We start from the raw sequence: 15,200 nt of genomic DNA on the forward strand, positions 1-15,200 counted from the left end.
GGGTGGTGTGGAGTGCAAAAAAACGATGGATTTAGGCCCAGATTTCTGTACTGGGGTGAATGTATGACATTGTTCTGCATTCTGTCCATCAATTGTTGTTTTTGCATTTGTCACCCCGAGTGGGATGGGTATGCTCAGACGTGAGTCCCATGCTCTCCACACCACTGGAGTCAAGCTATCCAGGCAGATGAAGGCTGATAGCCAGAAACCGGTCCTCGGATGCTTGATTCCGGTCCAGTAAAGACATGGCTTGGCAGTTCGGGCTGGACTGTTCCCATGAGGCACAGGGTCAAGGCTGATTTGCATATGGCCATGTCTGACCTGGGGTGGTGTGGAGTGCAACAAAAGATGGATTTAGGTCCAGATCTCTGTACCTGGGTGAATGTATGACATTGTTCTGCATTCTGTCCATCAATTGTTGTTTTTGCATTTGTCACCCCGAGTGGGATGGGTATGCTCAGACGTGAGTCTCATGCTCTCCACACCACTGGAGTCAAGCTATCTAGGCTGATGAAGCCTGATAGCCAGAAACAGGTCCTTGGATGCTTGATTCCGGTCCAGGAAAGACATGGCTTGGCAGTTTGGGCTGGACTGTTCCCATGAGGCACAGGGTCAAGGCTGATTTGCATATGGCCATGTCTGACCTGGGGTAGTGTGGAGTGCAAAAAAAGATGGATTCAGGCCCAGATCTCTGTACTGGGGTGAATGTATGACATTGCTCTGCATTCTGCCCATCAATTGTTGTTTTTGCATTTGTCACCCCGAGTGGGATGGGTATGCTCAGACATGAGTCCCATGCTCTCCACACCACTGGAGTCAAGCTATTCAGGCTGATGAAGGCTGATAGCCAGAAACCGGTCCTTGGATGCTTGATTCCGGTCCAGGAAAGACATGGCTTGGCAGTTCGGGCTGGACTGTTCCCATGAGGCACAGGTTCAAGGCAGATTTGCATATGGCCATGTCTGACCTGGGGTTGTGTGGAGTGCAAAAAAACGATGGATTTAGGCCCAGATCTCTGTACTGGGGTGAATGTATGACATTGTTCTGCATTCTGTCCATCAATTGTTGTTTTTGCATTTGTCACCCCGATTGGGATGGGTATGCTCAGACGTGAGTCTCATGCTCTCCACACCACTGGAGTCAAGCTATCCAGGCTGATGAAGGCTGATAGCCAGATCTCTGTACTGGGCTGAATGTATGACATTGTTCTGCATTATGTCCATCAATAGTTGTTTTTGCATTTGTCACCCCGAGTGGGATGGGTATGCTCAGACGTGAGTCCCATGCTCTCCACACCACTGGAGTCAAGCTAGCCAGGCTGATGAAGGCTGATAGCTAGAAACCGGTCCTTGGATGCTTGATTCCGGTCCAGGAAAGACATGGCTTGACAGTTCGGGCTGGACTGTTCCCATGAGGCACAGGGTCAAAGCTGATTTGCATATGGCCATGTCTGACCTGGGGTGGTGTGGAGTGCAAAAAAAGATGGATTTAGGCCCAGATCTCTGTACTGGGGTGAATGTATGACATTGTTCTGCATTCTGTCCATCAATTGTTGTTTTTGCATTTGTCACCCCGAGTGGGATGGGTATGCTCAGACGTGAGTCTCATGCTCTCCACACCACTGGAGTCAAGCTATCCAGGCTGATGAAGGCTGATAGCCAGAACCCCGTCCTTGGATGTTTGATTCCGGTCCAGGAAAGACATGGCTTGGCAGTTCGGGCTGGACTGTTCCCATGAGGCACAGGGTCAAGGCTGATTTGCATATGGCCATGTCTGACCTGGGGTGGTGTGGAGTGCAAAAAAAGATAGATTTAGGCCCAGATCTCTGTACTGGGGTGAATGTATGACATTGTTCTGCATTCTGTCCATCAATTGTTGTTTTTGCATTTGTCACCCCGAGTGGGATGGGTATGCTCAGACGTGAGTCCCATGCTCTCCAGACCACTGGAGTCAAGCTATCCAGGCTGATGAAGGCTGATAGCCAGAAACCGGTCCTTGGATGCTTGATTCCGGTCCAGGAAAGACATGGCTTGGCAGTTCGGGCTGGACTGTTCCCATGAGGCACAGGGTCAAGTCTGATTTGCATATGGCCATGTCTGACCTGGGGTGCTGTGGAGTGCAAAGAAACGATGGATTTAGGTCCAGATCTCTGTACTGGGGTGAATGTATGACATTGTTCTGCATTCTGTCCATCAATTGTTGTTTTTGCATTTGTCACCCCGAGTGGGATAGGTATGCTCAGACGTGAGTCTCATGCTCTCCACACCACTGGAGTCAAGCTATCCAGGCTGATGTAGGCTGATAGCCAGAAACCGGTACTTGGATGCTTGATCCCGGTCCAGGAAAGACATGGCTTGGCAGTTCAGGCTGGACTGTTCCCATGAGGCACAGAGTCAAGGCAGATTTGCATATGGCCATGTCTGACCTGGGGTGGTATGGAGTGCAGAAAAACGATGGATTTAGGCCCAGATCTCTGTACTGGGGTGAATGTATGACATTGTTCTGCATTCTGTCCATCAATTGTTGTTTTTGCATTTGTCACCCCGAGTGGGATGGGTATGCTCAGACGTGAGTCCCATGCTCTCCACACCACTGGAGTCAAGCTATCCAGGCTGATGAAGGCTGATAGCCAGAAACAGGTCCTTGGATGCTTGATTCCGGTCCAGGAAAGACATGGCTTGGCAGTTCGGGCTGGACTGTTCCCATGAGGCACAGGTTCAAGGCTGATTTGCATATGGCCATGTCTGACCTGGGGTTGTGTGGAGTGCAAAAAAACGATGGATTTAGGCCCAGATCTCTGTACTGGGGTGAATGTATGACATTGTTTTGCATTCTGTCCATCAATTGTTGTTTTTGCATTTGTCACCCCGAATGGGATGGGTATGCTCAGACATGAGTCCCATGCTCTCCACACCACTGGAGTCAAGCTATCCAGGCTGATGAAGGCTGATAGCCAGAAACCGGTCCTTGGATGCTTGATTCTGGTCCAGGAAAGACATGGCTTGGCAGTTCGGGCTGGACTGTTCCCATGAGACACAGGGTCAAGGATGATTTGCATATGACCATGTCTGACCTGGGGTGTTGTGGATTGCAAAAAAACTATGGATTTAGGCCCAGATCTCTGTACTGGGGTGAATGTATGACTTTGTTCTGCATTATGTCCATCAATTGTTGTTTTTGCATTAGTCACCCCGAGTGGGATGGGTATGCTCAGACGTGAGTCCCATGCTCTCCACACCACTGGAGTCAAGCTAGCTAGGCTGACAGCCTGAAACCGGTCCTGGAATGCTTGATTCCGGTCCAGGAAAGACATGGCTTGGCAGTTCGGGTTGGACTGTTCCCATGAAGCACAGGGTCAAGGCTGATTTGCATATGGGCATGTCTGATCTGGGGTGGTGTGGAGTGCAAAAAAACGATGGATTTAGGCCCAGATCTCTGTACTGGGGTGAATGTATGACATTGTTCTGCATTCTGTCCATCAATTGTTGTTTTTGCATTTGTCACCCCGAGTGGGATGGGTATGCTCAGACGTGAGTCCCATGCTCTCCACATCACTGGAGTCAAGCTATCCAGGCAGATGAAGGCTGATAGCCAGAAACCGGTCCTCGGATGCTTGATTCCGGTCCAGGAAAGACATGGCTTGGCAGTTCGGGCTGGACTGTTCCCATGAGGCACAGGGTCAAGGCTGATTTGCATATGGCCATGTCTGACCTGGGGTGGTGTGGAGTGCAAAAAAAGATGGATTTAGGCCCAGATCTCTGTACTTGGGTGAATGTATGACATTGTTCTGCATTCTGTCCATCAATTGTTGTTTTTGCATTTGTCACCCCGAGTGGGATGGGTATGCTCAGACGTGAGTCTCATGCTCTCCACACCACTGGAGTCAAGCTATCTAGGCTGATGAAGCCTGATAGCCAGAAACCGGTCCTTGGATGCTTGATTCCGGTCCAGGAAAGACATGGCTTGGCAGTTCGGGCTGGACTGTTCCCATGAGGCACAGGGTCAAGGCTGATTTGCATATGGCCATGTCTGACCTGGGGTGGTGTGGAGTGCAAAAAAAGATGGATTTAGGCCCAGATCTCTGTACTGGGGTGAATGTATGACATTGTTCTGCATTCTGTCCATCAATTGTTGTTTTTGCATTTGTCACCCCGAGTGGGATGGGTATGCTCAGACGTGAGTCTCATGCTCTCCACACCACTGGAGTCAAGCTATCCAGGCTGATGAAGGCTGATAGCCAGAACCCCGTCCTTGGATGTTTGATTCCGGTCCAGGAAAGACATGGCTTGGCAGTTCGGGCTGGACTGTTCCCATGAGGCACAGGGTCAAGGCTGATTTGCATATGGCCATGTCTGACCTGGGGTGGTGTGGAGTGCAAAAAAAGATAGATTTAGGCCCAGATCTCTGTACTGGGGTGAATGTATGACATTGTTCTGCATTCTGTCCATCAATTGTTGTTTTTGCATTTGTCACCCCGAATGGGATGGGTATGCTCAGACGTGAGTCCCATGCTCTCCAGACCACTGGAGTCAAGCTATCCAGGCTGATGAAGGCTGATAGCCAGAAACCGGTCCTTGGATGCTTGATTCCGGTCCAGGAAAGACATGGCTTGGCAGTTCGGGCTGGACTGTTCCCATGAGGCACAGGGTCAAGGCTGATTTGCATATGGCCATGTCTGACCTTGGGGTGCTGTGGAGTGCAAAGAAACGATGGATTTAGGTCCAGATCTCTGTACTGGGGTGAATGTATGACATTGTTCTGCATTCTGTCCATCAATTGTTGTTTTTGCATTTGTCACCCCGAGTGGGATAGGTATGCTCAGACGTGAGTCTCATGCTCTCCACACCACTGGAGTCAAGCTATCCAGGCTGATGTAGGCTGATAGCCAGAAACCGGTACTTGGATGCTTGATCCCGGTCCAGGAAAGACATGGCTTGGCAGTTCAGGCTGGACTGTTCCCATGAGGCACAGAGTCAAGGCAGATTTGCATATGGCCATGTCTGACCTGGGGTGGTGTGGAGTGCAGAAAAACGATGGATTTAGGCCCAGATCTCTGTACTGGGGTGAATGTATGACATTGTTCTGCATTCTGTCCATTAATTGTTGTTTTTGCATTTGTCACCCCGAGTGGGATGGGTATGCTCAGACGTGAGTCCCATGCTCTCCACACCACTGGAGTCAAGCTATCCAGGCTGATGAAGGCTGATAGCCTGAAACAGGTCCTTGGATGCTTGATTCCGGTCCAGGAAAGACATGGCTTGGCAGTTCGGGCTGGACTGTTCCCATGAGGCACAGGGTCAAGGCTGTTTTGCATATGGCCATGTCTGACCTGGGGTGGTGTGGAGTGCAAAAAAACGATGGAATTAGGCCCAGATCTCTGTACTGGGGTGAATGTATGACATTGTTCTGCATTCTGTCCATCAATTGTTGTTTTTGCATTTGTCACCCCGAGTGGGATGGGAATGCTCAGACGTGAGTCCCATGCTCTCCACACCACTGGAGTCAAGCTATCCAGGCTGATGAAGGCTGATAGCCAGAAACAGGTCCTTGGATGCTTGATTCCGGTCCAGGAAAGACATGGCTTGGCAGTTCGGGCTGGACTGTTCCCATGAGGCACAGGTTCAAGGCTGATTTGCATATGGCCATGTCTGACCTGGGGTTGTGTGGAGTGCAAAAAAACGATGGATTTAGGCCCAGATCTCTGTACTGGGGTGAATGTATGACATTGTTTTGCATTCTGTCCATCAATTGTTGTTTTTGCATTTGTCACCCCGAGTGGGATGGGTATGCTCAGACATGAGTCCCATGCTCTCCACACCACTGGAGTCAAGCTATCCAGGCTGATGAAGGCTGATAGCCAGAAACCGGTCCTTGGATGCTTGATTCTGGTCCAGGAAAGACATGGCTTGGCAGTTCGGGCTGGACTGTTCCCATGAGACACAGGGTCAAGGCTGATTTGCATATGACAATGTCTGACCTGGGGTGTTGTGGATTGCAAAAAAACTATGGATTTAGGCCCAGATCTCTGTACTGGGGTGAATGTATGACTTTGTTCTGCATTATGTCCATCAATTGTTGTTTTTGCATTTGTCACCCCGAGTGGGATGGGTATGCTCAGACGTGAGTCCCATGCTCTCCACACCACTGGAGTCAAGCTAGCTAGGCTGATAGCCTGAAACCGGTCCTGGGATGCTTGATTCCGGTCCAGGAAAGACATGGCTTGGCAGTTCGGGTTGGACTGTTCCCATGAAGCACGGGGTCAAGGCTGATTTGCATATGGGCATGTCTGATCCGGGGTGGTGTGGAGTGCAAAAAAACGATGGATTTAGGCCCAGATCTCTGTACTGGGGTGAATGTATGACATTGTTCTGCATTCTGTCCATCAATTGTTGTTTTTGCATTTGTCACCCCGAGTGGGATGGGTATGCTCAGACGTGAGTCCCATGCTCTCCACACCACTGGAGTCAAGCTATCCAGGCAGATGAAGGCTGATAGCCAGAAACCGGTCCTCGGATGCTTGATTCCGGTCCAGGAAAGACATGGCTTGGCAGTTCGGGCTGGACTGTTCCCATGAGGCACAGGGTCAAGGCTGATTTGCATATGGCCATGTCTGACCTGGGGTGGTGTGGAGTGCAAAAAAAGATGGATTTAGGCCCAGATCTCTGTACCTGGGTGAATGTATGACATTGTTCTGCATTCTGTCCATCAATTGTTGTTTTTGCATTTGTCACCCCGAGTGGGATGGGTATGCTCAGACGTGAGTCTCATGCTCTCCACACCACTGGAGTCAAGCTATCTAGGCTGATGAAGCCTGATAGCCAGAAACCGGTCCTTGGATGCTTGATTCCGGTCCAGGAAAGACATGGCTTGGCAGTTCGGGCTGGACTGTTCCCATGAGGCACAGGGTCAAGGCGGATTTGCATATGGCCATGTCTGACCTGGGGTGGTGTGGAGTGCAAAAAATGATGGATTTAGGCCCAGATCTCTGTACTGTGGTGAATGTATGACATTGTTCTGCATTCTGTCCATCAATTGTTGTTTTTGCATTTGTCACCCCGAGTGGGATGGGTATGCTCAGACGTGAGTCTCATGCTCTCTACACCACTGGAGTCAAGCTATCCAGGCTGATGAAGGCTGATAGCCAGAAACAGGTCCTTGGATGCTTGTTTCCGGTCCAGGAAAGACATGGCTTGGCAGTTCGGGCTGGACTGTTCCCATGAGGCACAGGGACAACTGCTGATTTGCATATAGCCATGTCTGACCTGGGGTGGTGTGGAGTGCAAACAAACAATGGATTTAGGCCCAGATCTCTGTACTGGGGTGAATGTATGTCATTGTTTTGCATTCTGTCCATCAATTGTTGTTTTTGCATTTGTCACCCCGAGTGGGATGGGTATGCTCAGACATGAGTCCCATGCTCTCCACACCACTGGAGTCAAGCTATCCAGGCTGATGAAGGCTGATAGCCAGAAACCGGTCCTTGGATGCTTGATTCCGGTCCAGTAAAGACATGGCTTGGCAGTTCGGGCTGGACTGTTCCCATGAGGCACAGGGTCAAGGCTGATTTGCATATGGCCATGTCTGACCTGGGGTGGTGTGGAGTGCAAAAAAACTATGGATTTAGGCCCAGATCTCTGTACTGGGCTGAATGTTTGACATTGTTCTGCATTATGTCCATCAATTGTTGTTTTTGCATTTGTCACCCCGAGTGGGATGGGTATGCTCAGACGTGAGTCCCATGCTCTCCACACCACTGGAGTCAAGCAATCCAGGCAGATGAAGGCTGATAGCCAGAAACCGGTCCTCGGATGCTTGATTCCGGTCCAGGAAAGACATGGCTTGGCAGTTCGGGCTGGAATGTTCCCATGAGACACCGGGTCAAGGCTGATTTGCATATGGCCATGTCTGACCTGGGGTGGTGTGGAGTGCAAAAAAAGATGGATTTAGGCCCAGATCTCTGTACTGGGGTGAATGTATGACATTGTTCTGCATTCTGTCCATCAATTGTTGTTTTTGCATTTGTCACCCCGAGTGGGATGGGTATGCTCAGACGTGAGTCTCATGCTCTCCACACCACTGGAGTCAAGCTATCCAGGCTGATGAAGGCTGATAGCCAGAAACCGGTCCTTGGATGCTTGATTCCGGTCCAGGAAAGACATGGCTTGGCAGTTCGGGCTGGACTGTTTCCATGAGGCACAGGGTCAAGGCTGATTTGCATATGGCCATGTCTGACCTGGGGTGGTGTGGAGTGCAAACAAACAATGGATTTAGGCCCAGATCTCTGTACTGGGGTGAATGTATGTCATTGTTTTGCATTCTGTCCATCAATTGTTGTTTTTGCATTTGTCACCCCGAGTGGGATGGGTATGCTCAGACATGAGTCCCATGCTCTCCACACCACTGGAGTCAAGCTATCCAGGCTGATGAAGGCTGATAGCCAGAAACCGGTCCTTGGATGCTTGATTCCGGTCCAGGAAAGACATGGCTTGGCAGTTCGGGCTGGACTGTTTCCATGAGGCACAGGGTCAAGGCTGATTTGCATATGGCCATGTCTGACCTGGGGTGGTGTGGAGTGCAAAAAACGATGGATTTAGGCCCAGATCTCTGTACTGGGGTGAATGTATGACATTGTTCTGCATTATGTCCAACAATTGTTGTTTTTGCATTTGTCACCCCGAGTGGGATGGGTATGCTCAGACGTGAGTCCCATGCTCTCCACACCACTGGAGTCAAGCTATCCAGGCTGATGAAGGCTGATAGCCAGAAACCGGTCCTTGGATGCTTGATTCCGGTGCAGGAAAGACATGGCTTGGCAGTTCGGGTTGGACTGTTCCCATGAGGCACAGTATCAAGGCTGATTTGCATATGGCCATGTGTGACCTGGGGTGGTGTGGAGTGCAAAAAAACGATGGATTTAGGCCCAGATCTCTGTACTGGGGTGAATGTATGACATTGTTCTGCATCCTGTCCATCAATTGTTGTTTTTGCATTTGTCACCCTGTAATGTAAATGTAATGTAAAATGTTATTTATATTGCGCGGCAATCGCTACAAAGGAGCATCTAGGCGCTACCTCCGGAAAAAATACCAGATGACAGAGTGACTCAGAGTAGACCTAAAACAAAGGCAAGCATCAAACTAGAGTTCTGGCCATGCTATCTTGCAGTTTAAATATCCAAGTTTTTAATTCTTTGCGGAACTCTGTTTCTTTATCCAGAGTTCTCAGGGCAGGAGGCAGAGTATTCCAAGCCTTTGCACCCAGTACTGCCAGGGACTTTCCTCCACGGGTTTTTAAACGAAACCTAGGAACCACCAAAGTGTTGGAATTTGATGATCGCAAGCTTCTGGTTGGGCAGTATCTCTGAGTGGGATGGGTATGCTCAGACATGAGTCCCATGCTCTCCACACCACTGGAGTCAAGCTATCCAGGCTGATGAAGGCTGATAGCCAGAAACAGGTCCTTAGATGCTTGATTCCGGTCCAGGAAAGACATGGCTTGGCAGTTCGGGCTGGACTGTTCCCATGCGGTACAGGGTCAAGGCTGATTTGCATATGGCCATGTCTGACCTGGGGTGGTGTGGAGCGCAAAAAACGATGGATTTAGTCCCAGATCTCTGTACTGGGGTGAATGTATGACATTGTTCTGCATTCTGTCCATCAATTGTTGTTTTTGCATTTGTCACCCCGAGTGGGATAGGTATGCTCAGACGTGAGTCCCATGCTCTCCACACCACTGGAGTCAAGCTATCCAGGCTGATGAAGGCTGATAGCCAGAAACCGGTCCTTGGATGCTTGATTCCGGTCCAGGAAAGACATGGCTTGGCAGTTCGGGCTGGACTGTTCCCATGAGGCACAGGGTCAAGGCGGATTTGCATATGGCCATGTCTGACCTGGGGTGGTGTGGAGTGCAAAAAATGATGGATTTAGGCCCAGATCTCTGTACTGTGGTGAATGTATGACATTGTTCTGCATTCTGTCCATCAATTGTTGTTTTTGCATTTGTCACCCCGAGTGGGATGGGTATGCTCAGACGTGAGTCTCATGCTCTCTACACCACTGGAGTCAAGCTATCCAGGCTGATGAAGGCTGATAGCCAGAAACAGGTCCTTGGATGCTTGTTTCCGGTCCAGGAAAGACATGGCTTGGCAGTTCGGGCTGGACTGTTCCCATGAGGCACAGGGACAACTGCTGATTTGCATATAGCCATGTCTGACCTGGGGTGGTGTGGAGTGCAAACAAACAATGGATTTAGGCCCAGATCTCTGTACTGGGGTGAATGTATGTCATTGTTTTGCATTCTGTCCATCAATTGTTGTTTTTGCATTTGTCACCCCGAGTGGGATGGGTATGCTCAGACATGAGTCCCATGCTCTCCACACCACTGGAGTCAAGCTATCCAGGCTGATGAAGGCTGATAGCCAGAAACCGGTCCTTGGATGCTTGATTCCGGTCCAGTAAAGACATGGCTTGGCAGTTCGGGCTGGACTGTTCCCATGAGGCACAGGGTCAAGGCTGATTTGCATATGGCCATGTCTGACCTGGGGTGGTGTGGAGTGCAAAAAAACTATGGATTTAGGCCCAGATCTCTGTACTGGGCTGAATGTTTGACATTGTTCTGCATTATGTCCATCAATTGTTGTTTTTGCATTTGTCACCCCGAGTGGGATGGGTATGCTCAGACGTGAGTCCCATGCTCTCCACACCACTGGAGTCAAGCTAGCCAGGCTGATGAAGGCTGATAGCGAGAAACCGGTCCTTGGATGCTTGATTCCGGTCCAGGAAAGACATGGCTTGGCAGTTCGGGTTGGACTGTTCCCATGAGGCACAGGGTCAAGGCTTATTTGCATATGGGCATGTCTGATCTGGGGTAGTGTGGAGTGCAAAAAAAAAACTATGGATTTAGGCCCTGATCTCTGTACTGGGGTGAATGTATGACATTGTTCTGAATTCTGTCCATCAATTGTTGTTTTTGCATTTGTCACCCCGAGTGGGATGGGTATGCTCAGACGTGAGTCCCATGCTCTCCACACCACTGGAGTCAAGCAATCCAGGCAGATGAAGGCTGATAGCCAGAAACCGGTCCTCGGATGCTTGATTCCGGTCCAGGAAAGACATGGCTTGGCAGTTCGGGCTGGAATGTTCCCATGGAACACCGGGTCAAGGCTGATTTGCATATGGCCATGTCTGACCTGGGGTGGTGTGGAGTGCAAAAAAAGATGGATTTAGGCCCAGATCTCTGTACTGGGGTGAATGTATGACATTGTTCTGCATTCTGTCCATCAATTGTTGTTTTTGCATTTGTCACCCCGAGTGGGATGGGTATGCTCAGACGTGAGTCTCATGCTCTCCACACCACTGGAGTCAAGCTATCCAGGCTGATGAAGGCTGATAGCCAGAAACCGGTCCTTGGATGCTTGATTCCGGTCCAGGAAAGACATGGCTTGGCAGTTCGGGCTGGACTGTTTCCATGAGGCACAGGGTCAAGGCTGATTTGCATATGGCCATGTCTGACCTGGGGTGGTGTGGAGTGCAAACAAACAATGGATTTAGGCCCAGATCTCTGTACTGGGGTGAATGTATGTCATTGTTTTGCATTCTGTCCATCAATTGTTGTTTTTGCATTTGTCACCCCGAGTGGGATGGGTATGCTCAGACATGAGTCCCATGCTCTCCACACCACTGGAGTCAAGCTATCCAGGCTGATAAAGGCTGATAGCCAGAAACCGGTCCTTGGATGCTTGATTCCGGTCCAGGAAAGACATGGCTTGGCAGTTCGGGCTGGACTGTTTCCATGAGGCACAGGGTCAAGGCTGATTTGCATATGGCCATGTCTGACCTGGGGTGGTGTGGAGTGCAAAAAACGATGGATTTAGGCCCAGATCTCTGTACTGGGGTGAATGTATGACATTGTTCTGCATTATGTCCAACAATTGTTGTTTTTGCATTTGTCACCCCGAGTGGGATGGGTATGCTCAGACGTGAGTCCCATGCTCTCCACACCACTGGAGTCAAGCTATCCAGGCTGATGAAGGCTGATAGCCAGAAACCGGTCCTTGGATGCTTGATTCCGGTGCAGGAAAGACATGGCTTGGCAGTTCGGGTTGGACTGTTCCCATGAGGCACAGTATCAAGGCTGATTTGCATATGGCCATGTGTGACCTGGGGTGGTGTGGAGTGCAAAAAAACGATGGATTTAGGCCCAGATCTCTGTACTGGGGTGAATGTATGACATTGTTCTGCATCCTGTCCATCAATTGTTGTTTTTGCATTTGTCACCCTGTAATGTAAATGTAATGTAAAATGTTATTTATATTGCGCGGCAATCGCTACAAAGGAGCATCTAGGCGCTACCTCCGGAAAAAATACCAGATGACAGAGTGACTCAGAGTAGACCTAAAACAAAGGCAAGCATCAAACTAGAGTTCTGGCCATGCTATCTTGCAGTTTAAATATCCAAGTTTTTAATTCTTTGCGGAACTCTGTTTCTTTATCCAGAGTTCTCAGGGCAGGAGGCAGAGTATTCCAAGCCTTTGCACCCAGTACTGCCAGGGACTTTCCTCCACGGGTTTTTAAACGAAACCTAGGAACCACCAAAGTGTTGGAATTTGATGATCGCAAGCTTCTGGTTGGGCAGTATCTCTGAGTGGGATGGGTATGCTCAGACATGAGTCCCATGCTCTCCACACCACTGGAGTCAAGCTATCCAGGCTGATGAAGGCTGATAGCCAGAAACAGGTCCTTAGATGCTTGATTCCGGTCCAGGAAAGACATGGCTTGGCAGTTCGGGCTGGACTGTTCCCATGCGGTACAGGGTCAAGGCTGATTTGCATATGGCCATGTCTGACCTGGGGTGGTGTGGAGCGCAAAAAACGATGGATTTAGTCCCAGATCTCTGTACTGGGGTGAATGTATGACATTGTTCTGCATTCTGTCCATCAATTGTTGTTTTTGCATTTGTCACCCCGAGTGGGATAGGTATGCTCAGACGTGAGTCCCATGCTCTCCACACCACTGGAGTCAAGCTATCCAGGCTGATGAAGGCTGATAGCCAGAAACCGGTCCTTGGATGCTTGATTCCGGTCCAGGAAAGACATGGCTTGGCAGTTCGGGCTGGACTGTTCCCATGAGGCACAGGGTCAAGGCTGATTTGCATATGGCCATGTCTGACCTGGGGTGGTGTGGAGTGCAAAAAAACGATGAATTTAGGCCCAGATCTCTGTACTGGGGTGAATGTATGACATTGTTCTGCATTCTGTTCATCAATTGTTGTTTTTGCATTTGTCACCCCGAGTGGGATGGGTATGCTCAGACGTGAGTCCCATGCTCTCCACACCACTGGAGTCAAGCTACCCAGGCAGATTAAGGCTGATAGCCAGAAACCGGTCCTCGGATGCTTGATTCCGGTCCAGGAAAGACATGGCTTGGCAGTTCGGGCTGTACTGTTCCCATGAGGCACAGGGTCAAGGCAGATTTGCATATGGCCATGTCTGACCTGGGGTGGTGTGGAGTGGAAAAAAACGATGGATTCAGGCCCAGATCTCTGTACTGGGGTGAATGTATGACATTGTTCTGCATTCTGTCCATCAATTTTTGTTTTTGCATTTGTCACCCCGAGTGGGATGGGTATGCTCAGACGTGAGTCCCATGCTCTCCACACCACTGGAGTCAAGCTATCCAGGCTGATGAAGGCTGATAGCCAGAAACCGGTCCTTGGATGCTTGATTCCGGTCCAGGAAAGACATGGCTTGGCAGTTCGGGCTGGACTGTTCCCATGAGGCACAGGGTCAAGGCTGATTTGCATATGGCCATGGCTGACCTGGGGTGGTGTGGAGTGCAAACAAACTATGGATTTAGGCCCAGATCTCTGTACTGGGGTGAATGTATGACATTGTTCTGCATTATGTCCATCAATTGTTGTTTTTGCATTTGTCACCCCGAGTGGGATGGGTATGCTCAGACGTGAGTCCCATACTCTCCACACCACTGGAGTCAAGCTAGCCAGGCTGATGAAGGCTGATAGCCAGAAACCGGTCCTTGGATGCTTGAATCTGGTCCAGGAAAGACATGGCTTGGCAGTTCGGGTTGGACTGTTCCCATGAGGCACAGGGTCAAGGCTGATTTGCATATGGGCATGTCTGATCTGGGGTGGTGTGGAGTGCAAAAAAACGATGGATTTAGGCCAGGATCTCTGTACTGGGGTGAATGTATGACATTGTTCTGCATTCTGTCCATCAATTGTTGTTTTTGCATTTGTCACCCCGAGTGGGATGGGTATGCTCAGACGTGAGTCCCATGCTCTCCACACCACTGGAGTCAAGCTATCAAGGCAGATGAAGGCTGATAGCCAGAAACCGGTCCTCGGATGCTTGATTCCGGTCCAGGAAAGACATGGCTTGGCAGTTTGGGCTGGACTGTTCCCATGAGGCACATGGTCAAGGCTGATTTGCATATGGCCATGTCTGACCTGGGGTGGTGTGGAGTGCAAAAAAAGATGGATTTAGGCCCAGATCTCTTTACTGGGGTGAATGTATGACATTGTTCTGCATTCTGTCCATCAATTGTTGTTTTTGCATTTGTCACCCCGAGTGGGATGGGTATGCTCAGACGTGAGTCCCATGCTCTCCACACCACTGGAGTCAAGCTATCCAGGCTGAGGAAGGCTGATAGCCAGAAACCGGTCCTTGGATGCTTGATTCCGGTGCAGGAAAGACATGGCTTGGCAGTTCGGGTTGGACTGTTCCCATGAGGCACAGTGTCAAGGCTGATTTGCATATGGCCATGTGTGACCTGGGGTGGTGTGGAGTGCAAACAAACAATGGATTTAGGCCCAGATCTCTGTACTGGGGTGAATGTATGTCATTGTTTTGCATTCTGTCCATCAATTGTTGTTTTTGCATTTGTCACCCCGAGTGGGATGGGTATGCTCAGACATGAGTCCCATGCTCTCCACACCACTGGAGTCAAGCTATCCAGGCTGATGAAGGCTGATAGCCAGAAACCGGTCCTTGGATGCTTGATTCCGGTCCAGGAAAGACATGGCTTGGCAGTTCGGGCTGGACTGTTTCCATGAGGCACAGGGTCAAGGCTGATTTGCATATGGCCATGTCTGACCTGGGGTGGTGTGGAGTGCAAAAAACGATGGATTTAGGCCCAGATCTCTGTACTGGGGTGAATGTATGACATTGTTCTGCATTATGTCCA

The sequence above is a fragment of the Lissotriton helveticus genome, chromosome 2_1, assembly GCF_964261635.1.
Source record: "Lissotriton helveticus chromosome 2_1, aLisHel1.1, whole genome shotgun sequence".
Lineage (NCBI taxonomy): Eukaryota > Metazoa > Chordata > Amphibia > Caudata > Salamandridae > Lissotriton > Lissotriton helveticus.